The sequence below is a fragment of the Patagioenas fasciata genome, chromosome Z (assembly GCF_037038585.1).
Source record: "Patagioenas fasciata isolate bPatFas1 chromosome Z, bPatFas1.hap1, whole genome shotgun sequence".
Taxonomy (NCBI): domain Eukaryota; kingdom Metazoa; phylum Chordata; class Aves; order Columbiformes; family Columbidae; genus Patagioenas; species Patagioenas fasciata.
Window position 1 is genome coordinate 40,036,515 of NC_092560.1, and position 19,773 is coordinate 40,056,287.

Genomic DNA, 19,773 nt, shown 5'->3' on the forward strand with positions numbered 1-19,773 from the left:
TACTAAAGCAACTCATACAAGGTTCCCTTGCAAGCCACCGAAAGAGCCAGGAAGTAAGAAGTTATCAAATACTGTGGTGTTATCCCCAGAGAACATATAAAAGGAGCTTCATAGGCCATCTGGAAATTTAAAGCTAGAGGTTCTCAAACAGTTAATCAGCTGTTGCCATGACCCTTCACTGAAGTATAAGGAGAGTCTCAGCTCCCTTGAACACTAAGATGGCTCTGTAAGTCACATGTGTCCTCACATGCTATATTGCAAAATGATGCTACAGGCACTTTGTGCCTGAGAAAGCATGACAGAAGCTTAAAACTCAGAAATTAATTTTCTTTTTGTTTTATGTCTGTGCAAGGCTAATTACTGACAAGCTGACTGCACTGGTGACTTGTGTTACTGTGTGGGAGTCATCAATTTACCTCAATAAAACACTGAGTAGAGGACAGAGACAGGTTTTTATTCATTTGGCTCCGTTACGAATTTAGAACTACACTACATGTCTTTTTTCCATTGTCTTCAGGGATAAGTATCACCATAAATTGGTGATATATATTGCATATATTTACATTTAGTTCATCCTCAGATGACAGAATAGAAACTGATCCTGTCTATAAATGCCATATATGGTAGAAAGGTAGTCTGTGTTGGTGGAGTTCTGTTCATAACATGGTGAAGGTCACAGACAGTAGAAGTCAGCAGTAATGGCCTGCAGCCTCTTAAGAGGTGATTTGATTTTTGCTATGAGAGTGTAAGCTCCCACATCAAAGCCAGCATGAAGCTCCCACATCAAAGCCAGTACGACTGGGCAATAATTTTCTGCCCTGGAAAATTTTGTGTCCTTCCTTTTGAAAGCCAGAAATGAGAATTACTCTTCTCTTCATGATAATCTTCACTAAAGCTCATGAATCTTTTGTCTGTTATTGCTGTTTTGCCTCAGCTGTGCCCTGTGAAATCAATAGGTCTCTGTACCTACTGCAAGTGAATTATAGGGCCAGGACTCATAGATTTGTTCACAACTTCCTCAAGACCAGCAGCCCGGTTTCACAGAATCATAGAATCATTTTGATCGGAAGAGACCTTTAAGATCATCGAGTTCAACCATTAATGTAAGACTACTGAGTCCGCCACTAAACCATGTTCCTAAGTACCTCATCTACACGTCTTTTAAACACCTGCAGGGGTAGTGACTCAGCCACTTTCTTGGGCAGCCCGTGCTTGGCAACCCTTCCTGTGAAGGAATTTTTCCTAATATCCAATCTAAACATCCTCTGGCAGAACTTGAGGCCATTTCCTCTGATCCTGTCATGTGCTACATGGGAGAAGAGAGCAACACCCACCTCACTGCAATCTCCTTTCAGGTAGTTGTAGACAGTGATAAGGTCTCCCCTCAACCTCCTTCTCTCCAGGCTAAACAGCTCCAGTTCCCTCAGCTGCTCCTCATAAGACTCGTGCTCCAGACCCTTCACCAGCTTCTTTGTTCTTTGGACATGCTTCAGCAGGTCTTTGCATTTCTGACTGCATTATTAATGTCTAAGAATACAGGGGACCTGAGCCTTTTCCTATTGTGTCATTCTTAAAGCCCTTCTCCTGTTAAAGACTTGCCCAGCCTTTTTTAGAGGAGTAGCTTGCTGTCTGGCTGCTCTGTTTTGCCATTTCTTTTTCACAAATCTTTTAGAACTAATCATGACTGAGAGCTTACCCTGCTGTCAAATTCAGATGAAGTTAGTCAATGTATTTTTAAAAGATGCTACAAAGCAGGGACCGAATGCATCTTATTTTCTTTGGAATCCCACCGAAAGCGAAGGCATACCTATAGTCCTGTGCTGTTTTACAAAAGCAAACCTGTATTGTAATTTTTCTTTCTCCAGCACAAAAATGTTTTAGCATATCTTCAAATATCTAAGATCCTGTTTGGGAAAGAAATGGAGCATTTCCTTACGTATTCAAACCACACCTTTGAACTTATTATCCTTTTCAGATATATTAGCTGGAAGAGGACATGACTCCATCAATATCTCAAGGTCAAATGAATGAAGAAATACACAGCAATGTGTTCTTTTCCCAAAAAGGGGAAGGAACATCTTCATTGAGTGGCTTTTTGAGCAGCAAATAAAACCTAATTGCTGTATGGACTCTAACTGGGCCTCACTCCACTGCAGTAGCAGTGCCTTTAGAGTACTTGATGTTCTTTGCTTTGCTGTTAATTTCACCTGAGACTGTAAGCAAAATTTTTAAAAGGGCCATCTGTGATGAATAGTTCTGTCCTGAGTAGTTCCACTCAGTGGTCTAGCAACTGTCAGACGTTTTGCCTTTGTGTATGTCAGATCACAAAGCATGAAGGTGATTCTTGGAACCTTCCAATGTAAGCACCCAATATATTAATTTGTAGAGGTGTAGATTCTTTCTGCTCCATTGACTATTCGGTGAAATTAGCTGTTAAAAGTACACTTTCAAGGCAGGTCACTTTGTGTCAGAAGAGAATGTTCTCATTGGCCATTTATAAAACTTAACATTTGTTGGAGAGACATGGAAAGTCACTGGGCATGATCAAATAAAATACAATTGCAAGAATGTTGAGTTATTTCCTGTGGCAAAGTGGCTTATTACCCTTGCTTTTGTTCCATATTAATTGAGCATCATGTCTCACACACAGTAATGCTGAAATTGTTGGAAGTTTGGTGAAACTTCAGTTTATCTATTTACAACCAGCTGTTGGCAATGTTTCGAATCTTTTTTACTCAGAAAGAAACACGCTAACGTGTTCAGTGATGGACTGCTTGATGCACCATCTCATCGCAATAAATTGTAGTGCAAATAATTGTATGGTTTACCTCATATAGAAACTCAAGTACCACGGCTCCTGTCAGGCAGAATTCCGTTGCATATGATGATCTACAAATTTTTTGTAAGAGATGATCCAGTTCTAATGTGTTTATGTTAGGCATGATGACTGTAAAGAGGAGTAGTACTCCTGAGGTCATGATGGAAGTCTGTCCCAGCAACAGCTCTGCTCCCTCCTTCTGTCTTTGCACCTTATTGTTCCCACTGCATCTTGGTTTTCTCTCCATGTGGACAAACCCTTCAGCCAAAGTCTGTGGACTACAGTGAGCATGGAGATTGTGGGAAGAAAAATGACTGAGAAAAAATAACATGCAACAACTTGGCATCTCAGGAATTATTAAAATACACTGAAGTTTGTATAGGGGGCTGGTATGCAAGAATAAAGGGACTTGTAACAGAATGTAGCTAACATCTTAACTAAAAAAAATAGAAGGGCACAATTAGTGAACTGCAGACAATGCAAATTTGGATTAGGACATTATTCATTAATTACCACAATTTTACTACCATTTCTGTAATCAAGGCATTTTTAGATGAAGTCTAGCAGATGGTACGTCTTGTAGTTCACAGAAAGAGACTGGCCATTACTTTGAGCAGTCAGGTCCGATGATATTTGGAGCTAATAAATATGACTAGTTTGATTTTCATGTGGGTAGCTTGTAGGGCCCAGGCAAGGCAGCACCAGTACTACCAATCAGGCAGGGTTTCTAAAAGGAGATTGTAGGAGAGGTAGGGAGAGATAATACTATTTTTGGCACACATGGTTGTACTAGCCAAGGCACCACAGCTGTGACACCCCTTCTGCAACAATGTAGAAAGATTATTTGTCTCAGATATCAGATTATTTGTCTGCAAAAGATTACATAGCATGAAGAGGGTCAGGGATCATCTGCTTAGATCAGTGCATCTGAAAGAAGATACTATCACTTTTTGTAAATTTCTAGAGCAGCACATCAGCACTGTTACTGCACCAATGTGGAATTGTGCCCTCCACTCAGCCTGCTATGGGATCACTAGAGGACTAAGCACACACAGCTGTACATGCTGTGTCACCTCCAGTGCTCACCAGAGGGCACCTCCAGAGCTGCAAGCTGCCCCTGCAGCAATACCGGGCACCCATAAACAGATTCGCTTTGCAAGAGCAGAGCTGTTTTCCACCATGGGATAGCTTCGCTTCTGGTGACTTGTGTCCCACTTGTGGGTTTATGCTGAATTTGCAAAGAAGGAACATTCAAAGACCCTTTGAGATGGGGGGAAAAAAAATCCCTTCAAAGCTTCATTTTCCAGCACTTCTACTAGGGCAGATGAGGACGGCTAGGAAAGAACTCTGTACATGCATAATTTGGTCTTTTCCTAGTTGTTCCTTTTGATCAGCTCTTTCATAGTTTCCAAGCCTGTCTGCAACAGCAAGAAAGAGATAAGGTATGCACCTACTTCTCTGCAAGCTCTTCCCATTAGACATGGCTAGGTAAATGATTTAGCCAGTAGACAGCATCAGCAGTATAGACAGGCTCCAGAAAACCTGGCACAACTTCTACATACTTTGTTTTGCTGAAAGCTTGAAACCCCAAGAGAGTTGGCTGGGTTAACTCCAGACTCCATTGAGGCTGGACTATCTCCATACACCATGGACAAGTTTCTGGTAGCTTCTCTGTCTGCATGTTGTGCAGAGGGGTTTTCTGATTCAAGCTCATCATACTGCTTGGTTGTGCTGTGTTCAAACTGATCACATCTGTATTGCTCCAGGCCTTTTAGAGTGGTCACAAAATTTGAAAGCATCAGCATGTAAATTCGACAGGGCTGTGGGCAGCTATGCCATGGACTTGAGGAATAACTAAATGAAGAAAAGCAATGCTGGTGAGCTGTCCGTCACAACCTACACCTGATAAAATTTTTTGAGATCCAGGAAACATTCCCGAGACTGGTCTCTTCTCAGAACAATGTCTAGTATGTTTAGCTCATACTGATTCTGCTTGCCGCACGCCTTCTGTGGGAGAAGCTACCTGGCTGTCTTCTGTTTATGGTGGACAGAAGACATGAGGGCTCCTGCTGCTCACATTGTTAGAACTGGCATTAACTGCAAAATTAATGTTGATTTGCTCACCTTTAACTTCCAGTGGTTTTGCATGTACTCAAACAAACAGATACATAAATACCTAAATCTTTCTTATCCACTTATTTTTTTAAATAATAATTTCCTATCTCCTGATCACCTTTGTGGGTTGTTGTTTAGCTTTCAGTCTTATATTTTGCACCCAGAAGCGTGCATTGCACTCCAGCTCCTCACTGCCCTATACATAAAGAGTAAAACTGCCCCTGCACAGGACGGTTTTCAGGATGTACTTAAGAAGCAGGATATGCGAACAAGAGAATTACCATTCCATATTGCTTCTCCTAAATCACGTTGTACCTAAGATACTTTGAGGTAGTGTCCCTGTAGAGTCCTTGCATAGTAGGCCTGAAGTCACAAGAGGTTTTTGTGTGTAACTGAAACTTCCTCCATGTGGGGCATACGTGGAACAGGATGTCATGTTCATTCAATCACTATTCAAGAAGAGCACAGAACAGTGCATGGTACTGCTTTTCTGTGTAGCTCATAAAAATCCACTGAAATAAAGGTCAGTCTCTCAATTGTTGTATGACTGAGACTGCTGCAATGCTGGAGAAAAGTGGGTGTTATCTGTATTATTATTATGCTTTTGCAGATGACCCAGAAGTGAAATAACTTGCCCAGAGCCATCCAGTGAATGAGGCATTGGTGCTAATCAAGGAAACAACACTCTTTCCAGCTCTTTATTTTTAACCATAAGTGATAAATAATCTTTATATCCAGGAAAGCATTTGACACTTAGGGAAATGCAACACTGAGAACTACAACACCTGCTATTGCCCAAGAGCGTCTTTCATCTCACTGTGCTGTTAATCTGCAGCATTTAATGACCAACTTGATGTTATAAAAAAAATTAATCTCTAGCTTCTATGCATTTTTAAAGAAACACTTCCTTTGAACAATAGTGTGTTTGTGTTGCTTTTAAACATTTGGTCTATAAAAGACTAACTGGCAAGTATTTTTTTTTTTATAATAAACTTGTTAACAGTTTTGCTATAAATCTGATTTTGCATAAACTTCTTTCTCCTGTGAAGTAACTCACCTCCCCTTCTACTCAGGATCTTCCATAATGAAAGCATGCCTACTTTAAGAATAACATCTTTAATGTGCATGGAGAAGGCAAATGATTTTCTGATATGGTAGCATGACAGAGTAAATGCTCATTTGTCTCCAATATGATGATCTGTGATACATAACAATTGTCCTGTCTACATTAGGATTTTACCATGTGCAAGTTAAAATGTGTTTCATAACAAAGACACAGAAAGATTAGACAAAATTATAAAATGCCTTCCTGAAAAAGCTTCTGGGCAACAGGGGATACTGTGGGGGGAATTGGTGGTGGTGGGTAAATTGGCTTCCTGCTGGAAAAGAAATGTCAGGTGAAGCCTGTGGGCATTTTGATGTGTGCAGTTTGTTCATGCTCTGTGAACTGGTCCCTGGACAGAAGCAATCACAGAAAAAACCCTTCCTCCATAACTTCAGCCTAAACATCTATATGCCTTTTCAAGAATGCACCTCTCCCTGGGAATTTGTCCTACCTCAGAAAGATTTCAAGGGGTCATACAATTCTTTATTGCTTGCCACAGCACTCTGCCCCCGCCAGCCACCCAGACTTCACAATCCCAAAAAAACTCTATATCCTACTGCCTAATTTACAAAAGGCTAAGGTAAAGGAGCCTCAAAAACTTGTATTACTACATCAGCTACTGACTGCTCATCAAAAGATCTCAAAAAACAGTGAAAAATGTAGAAGACAGTCATATTCCTCGTCTACAGTGGAGCAAGTTGGAGTAATCAGGATGGAAGATGCCCTGGCTGTAGTTGTAATACAAAATGAACTAATTGGATAAACTCCAAAAACATAGGGGTAAAGGAGGGTGAGAGGTTTTCATGTAAGACTGAAAAGAAATTCCATAGAATTTGAAATGTTTTATGCTGCGATAACAGTGTATAATCCTTTTGACATCAAGTCAGACTTTCTGCCCAACTAATTGATGTGAAATTCCAGAATGGGTAAATTAGAAAGAATTCTAAGAACTTTTTTATCTAAAATAATGAATACTTGGATTTAAGATGGCTTTTTTGCGTAACCGGATATAACCCTATCTTGGTTCTCAGGTGGAACACAGATTATTGTTTTATGAGTGCTACTGTGAATTCTCACATATAAATTGCTGTGAATGATATGAGTATTTTCAGTAAACTACACTCATTGAGAGCAGCATAATGGTACTCTCTGCCAGACCAGAATGCTTCAGGTAATGAACTGTTAAGGCTGACTGTGTTTTTACATGGCGTTTTTGACCTGACAAGATCAAGAAGGCTGATATTTTTGATTTCAAAACATGAACTCTGTAAAATGCTGCATGATATGGGTGGCCATGGGACACAATACTGAAAAAAAAAACAATATTACATCTGTCATCCTGTGATCTGTTTTACAGTAGTAATCCAGTGTTGTTTCCATGCTATGTAAATTAGTGTCTATACTTCAACAGTGTGGAGTGAATGGAATTTGATTGCTCCATTGTTCCAGGTCAAAATATAGGTCTGAATAGATTTTTGTTGTTATTGTAAAGGCTAGAAATGTAAACCAGCATCATCTAACTTACAGGTGTGGGGACAAATTTGGAATGTGCTTCCCTGAAGGGGTTCACAGACTAGGCATAGGCTAAGACACAACAGCTGACTGAAGACTTACTACACAAAAGAAATTGTAAACTGTACTGCGCAACAACCAACCAACCAACCAAACCAGCAAAAAAACCCCAAACAAACAAAACTGAAATACTTTGTAAAATTTTCCACTTTTTTTTTTTCTTACTTGTTACCTAAGTCATGGAGAGTAATTTGTAATTTTATTTTAAATGGTTTTGCAAATTTCAGTTTCATTGTTAGTTCATGATATTATTTATGATAATAAGGCCTCAACCAAAAATACAGAGGCATGTGGTTAATTCTCTCTAATAATTTTTTTTTGAACTTTCACTAAACTACTTCTCTCCTATCTCTGGAGGAAATATCTGTGAATTATTATGATGTCTTGGCAAGTGCTGCCTTCAGAATCATGTAACGGTCAAAATATGTCATGAAGTCAAATAGCCTCAGGGGAGGAAAATGTCATTTGTTTGTCATCATGACAAGTGATATACCTCTGTGAAACAGTCTAACAGATTGAGGTTTATCACAAGAATCAAGAAACTTTATTGATCAAAGTTCATCACTTCAGTCTACCAGTCTACCTTCTTCCTCTCTTTCTTCCTCATTCAGCACATCCCCCAAAAGAGTTTTACTGGTTCTATCAAAGTGAGATTTCCACACGAGATCCAGTCAGACAGCAAAACACCCTGCTATTTCCTTGTATTAAAAAAGGGGGAAATGATCAGAATCAGGCAATGATTAGAGTCAGGCAGGATACCTCTATCATGTACCGTATGCCGTGTCACCCAAGGGATGCTGATCTAAGAGCTGATTGTATCTGGAGAAGGGAATCAAGTTAGGCTCCTCTGGAAGTTGCTTCTAGTGCTTCTCTTCTTGGATTCAACAGCTCTGTGGCAGGAACAGTGAAAAATCTTCTGTGAGGTCGTTGCCAGTATAAAATCACAGTACTGCTCCAGTGTTGCTTGTTTGTTTGTTGAGATTCACTAAGATCCTGGGTAAAAGCTGGTTTAAGTCACTGGGTACAGTGTTCAAAACTATCTGTGTACCTCAGAATACCTGGAGCTTTCAGTAAAGAAAACCAGAAAGATATGAAAATTTTAACTTGAAGGAGAGTGACTGAATCCAGCTTTCCCCTTAGAGCAGGACTACCTCCACCACTACACTAGGGGAGCCTTGCCTTTGTTTGACCAAGTCTTGAAAACCTCCCTGATGAGTCCATCCAGGTCTGCATCATCCTCTGCACCTTCCAATAGCTGTTCTTTTTGTCTAGCCTGAATCACTCAAGGTGAAATCCATGGTTGTTGCCCCTTGTTATACCACCTGCAACTGATGACAAGAGTTCTTTGTAATTCATTTCAAATATTTGTAAGCTGCTACTGGAGCACCTTGGCCTTGTCTTTGCCTGCCATGATTGAGAGATGGGATGCAGTTTGATGCAAACAAGATATCTGCTATATTAGTGTACTTCACATACATGTATACTTTTCCTCAGCAACGTGCTTCGAGCTGATTGGTGTTTCTGTTACCATGTTACAGGCTGATTGGTCTACACTGTACAGTAGACATTCACAGACTGGCTGATGCTAAGACATTTTCTTAAACAATTACTACCTTAACTCAAGCAATCTTCCCTGTGCAAGAACAAGAGTCCCTCTTTTACAGAACAACCTTACTAAGTTGTGAACCTTATCTAAACGTAGAATCAACACTCACTATTCCTTCTAAGTAAGGTTCTTGCCTTTATCCTTCCCATGGCCCGTGACCAACAAGTTCCAGCACATCTCCTTTTACCAATTGATAAGTGCTGGGAGTTTTGCTGAGGCCAGCCAAATCCTGTCCCACATTTGCCTGACCAAACTAGCCCTGCTGCCTTACCTTCTTTTCTGGGGCATACTCTAGGCCCCTGATCACCTCAATAACATTAAACTCTTCAGGACTGAGATCTCTAAAACAGAACGAGAAGACTAGGCAGTTTTGAGAATTTTATCCATAGCTGTATACTGTTTTGTGTATGTTGATTAGTTTTGTTTTCCCAAGCAGAAGACAGAAAATAGAAGGTGTTAAGTCTGAGATACTGATAACGAAAATGCATATTTCTACAATATGGGGACAAATGAGGATTGCATGAACAGTGGTGAAGAAGTGTGCTCCTTAGTGAAATATTTGCTGTGTATGCTGCGCTAACAGTTAAGCTAAAGGGAAACGTTGGTTTTGCTTGAAACTCCTCACTGTCTGCCACTGCTTCCCAGTGAGGCTGTATCTCAGTTTGGAGATGTTGCAGGAATTTTAAGGGTTTGTTAAGAGCAGCTGTGATGTACAGGGATGCTCTGTTTCTGTGCTGCCTGTGGTATTCTTGGCTGATGTGCTTTAATCTAGATCTCACCTTCTTAGACACTGAAGTTGTAGGTTGGAAAGGAAATAAAGTTTAAAAAATTCCATTTGAGATCTTTCTCTGTGTTCTGGCAAACTGAGTGGATGATAGTAATAAATAGTAGCATCCTTGTGTCCAGAGGGTCACAATCATTCTTGCTTGTGTACCAAAGGAGGGACAGAAGTTCATCATCCCTGTGCTCTGCTCCTCCAAGCAACCAGCCTGTGTGCCTCAGCTGATCAAGCACGAGCATCCTGATACCTCTGCTAAAATCACAGAGACTGAGTTCAGACTCCAGAGATACTGTAGTGTAAAATAAGATTTATAATAGCAAACAAACAGGAGAGGTATAAGGATGGGCCTGCAAGCATACATCTTGTTCATAGTAAAGATAACCTTAGAAATTACATTCCTAATTACATTCCTAATTACATTCCAGTACTTTTACTTTTCCACACTGTTTTATTGATTAAGTTCTTTTACATAAATTCAAGGTTGTAATTGTTGCTTACATAACCACACAGAGCTCAGCAGGATTACACCAGTAGAAAGTTTTGCCTGGAGAAGAGAGTAATTGACAAAAACACATTCGTGCAACTTAATAGTTTACTGCCTGCAAAAGGTTTACTGCCTTGAGGTACTCCAGTGGTGTCTGTGTCAGTGCAATGTATTATCATTAACTACATTCTGATGAACACTGTAGATCAGAAGAAAGCTGAGCACTGCCAGTGTATCATAGCTTACAGCATCAGGTTGTTTGTTCCTATCTCAAGCAGCACTTGCATGGTCACTTCTATGTTTAGTTTTTCTCTTATCCACCACTTGGCACCAGAGCAACAAAACTGCAGTAAACTAGAAGTGCTGGGTCTTTTTTCCACAGTTACTTGGTAGGTGTCAAGTACTGCAGTAGCATGGGTTCAGCAATCTGTTCAAGACTACCTGAGTCTTGAAGTATTTCTGAGATTACAAGTGCCTAAGCCACCAGTACTTTTTGCTATAGGTAAGCATGAGTACAAGCATTTGCTTGAAGGAAAGGAAGGGTGTAAATTTGCAATATGCCACACAGCAATGTAAATTGCCTTTTGCAGCGCTTTGTATTGCCACATCCTACATTTGATATAACATATGATTGGATCATTGAAGTATCAGAAAAGTACTTGAATAGGGGTCTTGCTGACTGGGTACAAGGAACCAGTCCAAGTGGACTGTCTTGGACTTCTGGCAAGGTAGATGCAGCTTGATCCATATTCATTTTTCTTATATGAAAGGCTGGCAACAGGTATTTGAACAATTGTAAGCACCTGCAGAACACTGGGTGACTTGCTAGTATCCTAACTCCTCTTGAGTGATGGCTACCACTTCTGGCTGCATGTGGGTCATAGAATCGTCAAAGAATCAAAGCAGTTGGAAAAGACCCTCAGGATCATCAAGTCCAGCCACTAGCTGACCTAACTCTAGCACTAAACCATGTCCATAAGAACCTTATCTAAACATCTTTTGAACACCTGCAGGGATGGTGACTCCAACACTTCCCTGGGAAGCCTGTTCCAATGCCTGACAACCTTTTCTGTGAAGATATTTCTCCTCGTATCCAATGTAAACGTCCCCTGGCACAACTTGAAGGCGTTTCATCTTGTCCTGTCACTTGCTACTTGGGCGAAGAGACCAGCAGCCTCCAAGCTACAACCTCCTTTCAGGTAGTTGTAGGCAGCAATAACATCTCCCCTCAGCCTCCTTTTCTCCAGGCTAAACAGCCCAAGTTCCCTCAAACACTCCTCATAAGACTTGTGCTCCAGGCTCCTCTCCAGCTCCATTGCCCCTCTCTGCACTTTCTCTAATACTTCAATGCCATTCTTATGGTGAGGGGCTGACAGTGAACACAGTATTCAAGGTGGGGCCTCACCAATGCTGACTACAGTGGTGCAATCACTTGTCTTGTACTGTTGGCTACACTATTGCTGATACAAGCCAACATGCTGTTTGCCTTTTTGCCCACTTGGGCACACTGCTGGTTCATGTTCAGCTGACTGTCAGTCAACACCCCCAGATCCTTTTCCGCCAGGCATCTTTCCAGCCACTCTTCCCCGAGCCTGTAGTGCTGCCTGGGGTTGTTGTGACCCAAGTGCAGGACCCAGCACTTGAGCTTGTTGAACCTCACACAATTGGCCTCAGCCCAACAATCCAGCCAGTTCAGATTCCTCTCTGTGGCCTTCCTACCCTCCAGCAGGTCAACACTCCCACCCAATTTGGTGTCATCTGCAGACTTACTAAGGGTGCACTCAGTCCCTTCAACCAGATCCTTGATAAATAAATTAAGCAGAATTGGCCCAAATACTGAGCCCTGAGGAACACCGCTCATGATCGGCCACCAATTGGATTTGACTCCATTCACAACAACTCTTTGGCCCCAACCCTCCAGTCAGGTCTTTACCCATGGAAGTGTACAACTGTCCAAGCCATGAGCTGCCATCTTCTCCAGGAGAATGCTGTGGGATACGGTGTCAAAGGCTTTACTAAAGTCTAAGTACACCCACGGCCTTTCCCTCATCTACTAGGTGGGTCACCTTATTGTAGAAGGAGAAAAGACTGGTAAAAGAGGACCTGCCTTCCATAAACCCATGTTGACTGGGCCCGATCATGTAGTTCTCTTGTATGTGCTGTGTCATGTCCCTTAGGATGATCTGCTCCATGACCTTCCCTGGCACTAAGGTTAGACTGACAGGTCTGTAGTTCCACGGATCCTTCTTCTGTCCCTTCTTTTAGATGGGCATCATGTTAGCCAGCTTCCAGTCAACTAGGACATCCCAGTTAGCCAGGATTGCTGATAGATAATGGAAAGTGGCTTTAGTGATCACTTCTGCCAGCTCCCTCAGCACCCTTGGGTGGATCACATCTGTCCCCATAGACTTGTGGGTGTCCATGTGGTGTAGCAGATCACTCACCATTTCCCTTTGGATTATCTGGGCTTCATTCTGCTCCCTGTTCCTGTCTTCTGGCACAGGGGTCTGGGAACCTGGAGCACAACTGTTCTGACTATTAAAGACTGAGGCAAAGAAGACATTTAGTACCTCAGCCTTTTCCTCATCTTCTGTCACTATGTTTCCCTCTGCATCCATCAGGGGATGGAGATTCTCCTTAGCCCTCCTTTTGTTGCTGATATATTTATAGAAACATTTCTTGTTGCCTTTTGCAGCAGTAGATAGGCTCAACTCTAGTTGGGCTTTGGCCCTTCTGATTTTCTGCTTTCATAACCTCACAGAATTCTACAATCCTCTTGAGTAGCCTGCCCCTCCTTCCAAAGGTTATAAATTCTCCTTTTATTCCTAAGTTCCAGCTGCAGCTCTCTATTCAGCCAGGCTGACCTCCTTCCCCACTGGCTCGCTTTCCAGCACACAGGGATAGCCTGCTCCTACATCTCTAAGATTTCCTTCTTGAAGAGAGACCACCCTTCCTTGACTCCCTTGTCCTTCAGGACTACCTCCCAAGGAACTCTGCCAGCCAGCCTTCTGAACAGGTCAAAGTCTCCCCTTTGGAAGTCCAAAGTAGCAGTTCTGCTGACCACTTCTTACTTCTCTGAGGATAGTAAACTCAGTCATTCCATGACCCCTGTGTCCAAAGTGACCTCCAACACATTGCACACGAGCCCTTCTCTGTTTACAAACAACAGACCCAGTGGGGCTCCTTCCCTAGTTGTCTCACTAACCAGCTGTGTTAGGAAGTTGTCTTCCATGCACTGCAGGAGCCCCCTAGACTGTTTCCTCTCTGCTGTGTTGTACTTCCAGCAGATATCTGTTAGGTTGAAGTCCACCATAAGAACAAAGGCTAGTGATTGGGAGACTTCTCCCAGTTGCTTGCAAAATATTTAATCTGCCTCTTCATCCTGGTTGGGTTGTCTGTAATGACCGCCACCAGGATGTCTGCCTTGTTGCCCTTCCTCTTGATTCTCAGCCATTGACACTCAACCCTGTCATCACCCTCATCAAGCTCCAGACAATCAAAACCCTCCCTAACATACATGGCTACCCCATCTCCTCTTCTTCCTTGCCTATCCCTTCTGCAGAGTTTATAGCCATCCATTGCACCACTCCAGTTATGAGAGACATCCCACTGTGTTTCTGAGATGGCAATTAAATAAGTTTTTCTGCCTCACCAGGGCTTCCAGCTCATCCTGTTTGTTACCCATGCCACATTCATATATATGCACCTCAGCTGAGCCATTGATGGCACTGGGACAGCAGACTGAAGGGCCTTGCCAGCAATATCCTTAAATGCTGGCATGTTGCTTCTGGGTGTGGCTCTGCCATATCTGGTTTCCTCCCCCTGTCCCTTCAAATCTAGTTTTAATCCCTCTAAATAAGTCCCAGTAGCTCCTGCCCCATGATCCTTTTCCCCTTTTGAGACAGGTGCATCTCATTTGTTGCTAGCAGGCCAGGTACCATGTAAGCTGACCCATGATAGAAATCCCAAAATTCTGCCTGTGACACCAATCCCTCAGTCAGGTATTGATCTGGCGGGTCTTTCTGTATAATTCCTCATTGTACCCTGTGGGATACTGTGGGGAGAGAGGAGAACACTGCTTGTACTCCTGATCCTTTGACCATGCATTCCAAGGCCCTGAAGTCTCTCATTTTTCTTTAGTTTTCCGTTTTCAGTTTAATCACTGCCTACCTGAAAAATTGTTAGTGCATAGTAGTCTGAGGGTCTAACCAGGGCAGGAAATTTCCTTTTTACGTTTTTAACCCTGGCCCCAAGGAAGCAGCAGACTTTGCTAAGAAGTGGCTCTGGTATATAGAGCCTTGTGTTCCCTTTAGACGGGAGTCTCCTAGGACCACAAACCACCTTCTTTTCTTTGTGGGAGGTGCTTTGATGGAGGGAGCAGGGTGAGTTATCCTCTGCAGCATCTCCAACTTAGTGGAACTGCTTCCCTCAGTGTTGTTGTTTGGTTCCACTTGCAAGGTCTCCTACCTGTTTTGCAAGAGAACCTGGGAGGGTGGAGTGGTCGCAGTAGGAACCCTCCTCCTCTGTGCCAGGTAAGAACTTGCTCCCATGTCCCCCCATTCCTCAAGTCAGTGCATTCCACATCCAGAGCCTGATGTCTGTTGGACAGAGGCACCTGGGAAGGTGGGGTGGGCAATGGGATATTTCTCCTGCCCCGCCAAGTGTGGGTTTTCTTCCATTCATCCCTTTGCCTTGACCTGCCTCCTTCAGTCAGGCGAGGGAAGGATACAGGAATCCCTTAATCTCTTCTTCTTGCTGGTGGTCTTACCAGAGCTTGATCCCAGCAGTTGATTTCTTTTTCCAGCTCCCTGATACTTCTCAACCTTTCCACCTCCTCTCTCAGCTCTACTACCAGGCTGAGCAGGTCATCCACCTGCTCAAACCTCACGCAATTGTTTTCTTTGTTGCCACTCTGTATCAGTGAAAGGCTCTGGCATTCTCTGCAGCCTGAGGTTTGGGTGGCTGCACGTTCCCGTGGCAGCTCTGAGTTTCCACCTTCTTGCTGTAGAGTGCAGAGTATTTGCCTTTGCTCCTTCTGCAAGGGTGGCACCAACTAGGTGAGGTGAATCACTCAAGCTTGCTGAGTTTCCTTTCCCTGCCTGCCTGCACAAACTGCTGCACTAACTGCTTCATCCCTGTTCGCTGCCCCTGTTCGCTGGACCTGCTTTTGTGTGCTCTTGATCCCCTGCACTATCTGGGAGAGTGCTCATCCACGTGAGAAGCCTTGTGTTGCAATGAAAACACTGCAAAGCAGTGCTTGTGGACAGTGGGGGATGGAGGACATCAGAGGTAGACCCTTGAGCTGCTGTGCTTGTAGCCTGTGGTGGGCAGTGGTTGTGGTCACAGGAGCAGTGGTGGCTGTGAGAAGGGGTGTAGGTGGGAGAGTCAGCTCCAGCTGAGGTGTGAAACATGACATGGATGAGAATCAGCTTAGAAAATCAAAGGAATCCTCTGCCATGAAAACAGAGAAGATGATTGTCATGGGGTGCTCTGCCTGCACATTTAGTGCCACAGCAGAGGAGTGTAAAAGCCACCTTTTGTATCTCTTACAGAAAGGTATACAGAATAGGGGCTGCCTGTGGAAATGGATTTAACAGTGCAGGTATATAAGATTAGGGTTTGACTTAGCCCTATAGCTGACACCTTAAATATGCAAGATAAAGTTCTTCAGGAAAAAGATCTGTAAACTGCAAGAAGCAAGTAGTTAATCTGAGGGGTGAGTGATAAAGACAAAAGAAACGTAACGGGGGAAAGCACGTGGAGTTGTTAACGTATTTGAGGCCTGTGGTACATCCTAACTTATAATAGCCTGGCAGAGGCACTAAATCAGGCTTCTCCAAGCAGGCGTGCCTCGGGGTGCAGAGCACATGCAAGGGTGGGAGGAGGCTGTGTGGAGGGCTTGCTGCAACGTGTTGAGTCCCACAGGGTGCCATTCCACCTGTAGGAAATTTACTGCTGACATAGGTTATGGAAAAAATAATGAGTGTTTGCTAAGTCTAAGAGGTGGCCTGGGTCACTGCCTGGTACCCAAAACTGTCTTTGCTCTCTACCCTCTCCACCCCCTCACAATGGGACTTATTTCAAGATTGCTGTTGTCCTTTTAAGCTTTAACAGATTAGTAAAATTGTGTACGAAGAGACAAAGCAAAGCTTGGGAAAAAGATGTATGGAGTGATCCCTGCTCAAGTATTACACCTGTGAAGCTCAAGGAGATTTTGCAGGTCTATTCCGAAGATTTATGTTTTTAGGCTTTCACTTTCAGAAATGGCAAAAAACTCTCTATGTTTCTGCACAAACCTATAAAGACTGTGCAAAGCTAGATATTCAGGTGTGGCTGCTGAAAGCAGTGTCTCAGCTTCTGGATGTCAGCATTCATCCTTGTCACTTCCACCCAAAAATAGATATAAGAACCCCCTGTCTGAGCACCCCAAATTGTCTTGGTAACAATTACAGTCCATGGGCACTGGGAAACGTGCATGCACAGCTTCTCATTTTTTAGCTTACTGAGCAGCCCTGTGAGTCTGACATGACATCCCAGATTGATGGCTTGGTGAGGGCTACGCGGCTTGCTGTGCACAGAGGCATGGCATGCACATGCTTCTGTCAGTGAGGTGACCTTGGCCATGGAGACCTGGGTTTGCTTCAGTCTGCAGCTCAGTGCCATAGCCTTCCTACCACTCCAGCAAGTGGCTCAGCATGGACTGCTTGCCCTGCTGCTCAGCCAGCAACAAGGGGTAGTTATAGCAAGCTCTCACCAGTCTGTGCTATTTCACAACACAAAGACTCCCCAGGTTGCCCTCAGAGCATTCTTTTGAGTAGTAGAAAGGCAATGTCTGGAGAAACAAATGACCTGAATATGTTCCCAGAATACTTGGAGGAGTTGGCCTGGTATTTTATCCACGTAACAAGTTAAGTCCCTATTTTCTGGATTTACTTTTTAATTGAAACAAGTGAGGTGGAGGGAAAAGAGAAAATGGAAGCCAGCAGGTTGTCTTCCTTTTGGGATGCCCTGTTTTGCCAAGCAGAACTGCCCAACGCAGACTGCTTGCTGCTGCCAGGTGACATTGCTCTTGATATTGCTGTGTTGTCATGTTGTTCCTTTTCAAAGTCATTCTTGATGCTTTTTTTTCCCAAAGTGTACACCTTTCTCCATCTCCCTTTTGTCAGAGTTCCTGGTATTTTTCAGACACTCCACTCCCCATCTTTGTTATCTTCTTTTCCACAGCAAACTTACAATTTCACTGACTGACTTTTCTAGGCTGTCAAGAAAAGTAGAAACTACCCCTACGCACATCCTCAAGTGAATTAGGAGAGGGTAGTGAAGGTGCCTCTTTTCTTGGCAGTCACTAGAGGAAAATCTCTCATTTGAAAGAGCTTTTGATCTCTAAACTGGTTTGGACCTGTCCTTCATGAATGTTAAACTTCAGCTACACAGCAATATCTGCTGTCAGGTGTTGCTATATGCTGAAGATTACCAAAAACAAATTTGCTGGAGATAAATGTTTTAAAGCAACAATCGAGCCTGCTATTCTTCTTGAATTTCTCTAAGCCTATCATGGCAAATAGATGGTATAATTGCCAACTTACGGCACTGACATGGCCCAGAACAAATTCAGTCAAGGCACTGAGCATTCAGACCCTTTTCAGCAAGAGAAGACCTTATGTTTTCATTTCTTTCAATACCCCACAATACATTCCTTCTGTTAACTTACATTTTGGACAGTTGAGTAACAGTAAAAGATTTTGTGTTGAACCACAGCCCAGATAAGTATGGACTGCACCTGAATTGTCAAATTATGAGTACTTGTCAAAGGAAAAGTCTTGAAATGCTTACATCTCTGCTCTACTTATAACAATGCATGCGAAATAATTCCTATTGGATAGACTGTTATTCATACTTTCCAAAGCGGTCGGTGATTAGAACTGTATTTCCAATGTGCCCATTAATGATGGCTGCCATCCAGATGTGTCCCTCCTGGACATTGACAGATTCATTTGCTAGCAGCACAAATAAGGGCTTTTGAGTTGTGAGTGTGTGTTCATGTGGCTATCTCTTCCCTCTTCCCTCCCCAGAGTTGCTTGTTAAAGACCCAAATCCTCATTGAAATAAGTGAAAACTGGGGAATTTTCTCCATTCGGTGCAGTATTCAAAGTGCATAGGCTTGCAAACTGCAGAGCTTTGTAGGGTATCTCACATGCTGTCTCTGTCCATCCACCATTTCATGTCAGGTGTTGTCTGCAGCTTGGGATGGTGCTGTTCGCTGTTTCAATTGTCCTCCCACTGAAGATGACACAGGGACAACCCTGTTTCTGGCCTTCAGTTCTATAAGCAACCAGAACACAAAAGGAGTGCTGTAAGAAAATGGGAACAGCCAGAGGTGAGGTGTTCTCCCTGTCCCTTGGCATCATTAAGTCGCAGCTGAGTGTCTTGGGGAGAGAAGGTCCTGAATTTGGCTGCACCTAAGTATGACATCAGTGATGCTGGTGACCTTTGTATGTAACAGACCAGCCAGTTATTTGTATAGGTCCCTTCATACCTTAGTTTCTGAACTGATGATGTTCCCAGTTTGAAACTAAAGGCTTGATGAGGGATTTAGGTCCAGCAAAGCTTCCTTATCATGCACATACATTGAAGTTCTGCAATTCTTCATCCCATGAAGATCAAAGCCTATTTCTTAATAAAAACAATTTTCTCAAGTGTAAGAGGCGGAAAATCTCTGACGAAGTGATTGTCTAGAGAAATAACTGCAAAAATAAGTCCATTGTAGTAAAAAATTATCTTGCTTTTCTCAAGATGATTTGAAATTGCTGAGAAGAGCATGGTATACTGAGCGCACAGCACTAGGAAAGTGTCAATGAGCAAAGCTAGCTGTGTGTTACAAATGAAGCTGCAATTAAAAGCAAATATTCTGCACTTTGTGGCCTCTCACCTTCCGTGATTTTCACCATCTATGGTTGCATTCACCAGCCTTAAATTTCATAAGTTACTTCTGTCAGAGCCAAACTCAGCTGGTAAAGAAGTTCAAAACAGAGTAAGTTGTGAAAAGGGATAAAATCTTCAAAAGCAGCTGCAGCTCATAGTGATTCTGAGCTAGAAATACAGTGAGGATCAGAATATTTGCTTGTGGATGGCCTTTATCTGCATCAATTGGGGCTATTTTGCTTAATCTTATGGGTGGTCAAAGTAATTTATTATGCGTCATCATCATCCAAAACTTTTGAAATCCATGGCACAAACATAGCGTGGTGCCTTGCCTTCTCTGTTTCAATCTTTTTTTTCAGTGCGTATGAAA

General features: G+C 42.8%; 1 protein-coding gene across 5 annotated transcripts in view; it reads left to right on the top strand.

The window, feature by feature from the left end:
• Nucleotides 1-19,773, top strand: part of NRG1 (neuregulin 1) — a 473,787-nt gene that overhangs the window by 122,818 nt on the left and 331,196 nt on the right. The gene's annotated exons all lie outside the window — the stretch shown is intronic.